Source organism: Chaetura pelagica, unplaced genomic scaffold, assembly GCF_000747805.2.
Source record: "Chaetura pelagica isolate M959 unplaced genomic scaffold, ChaPel_1.0 scaffold757, whole genome shotgun sequence".
NCBI lineage: Eukaryota > Metazoa > Chordata > Aves > Apodiformes > Apodidae > Chaetura > Chaetura pelagica.
The window spans coordinates 198,595-199,253 of NW_009970727.1; positions in this window are offsets into that span (position 1 = coordinate 198,595).

The window sequence follows — 659 nt, forward strand, 5'->3', positions numbered from 1 at the left end:
CGGCCATCGTGGCTGGTACCTGCCAGCACTGGCATCAGTGTCCGGTGGGGACCAGCTGTGGGTGCCCAAGGGATCCCGCGTGCTGCCCGGCAGTGTGTGGGGCTGGATCAGGCTGCAGTGCTGGTCCTTTCTGCATCTGCGCTGGGTGAAGGATCCCTGTGTGCCACAACCCCCCGAGTGACAAGGGACAGCTTTTACCCTTCTGTGTATTTGCCGGGATGTCACTGCAGCTGCTCTGCCTGCGGATCCCAAGAGGACATGGGACAGGCCCAGCCTGGGCTCTCGAACCCTGGCGAGCCCAGTTGCGGTGGCTGCATCTATTTTTGCCCCCCTTTTTCTCGGCTCGACTGCGAACTCCTGTGTCGCAGTGAGAAAAACAGGCAGGTTTGGAGGGTTTTTTTTTTGCAACTTCCCCCCCTGCACCCCGCCTGGTTTCTTCCGCGTTAAAAGCAAGGCCCTGAAAATGAGGAACAGTGGGGCCGCGAGGAGCACTGAGGAGCTGCCACCCGCTGGACCAGCACCCGGAGGCTCCCCCGGCCCCACTATCCTATACCAAGGTAACCCCAGCCCCATCATCCCCCCTTCCCCATGCAGGGGGTGGCAGCTGAGCCTGTCCCTGGGCACCCACGGGGTGGTGGGGTTGGGGGCGGCAGGTTGGG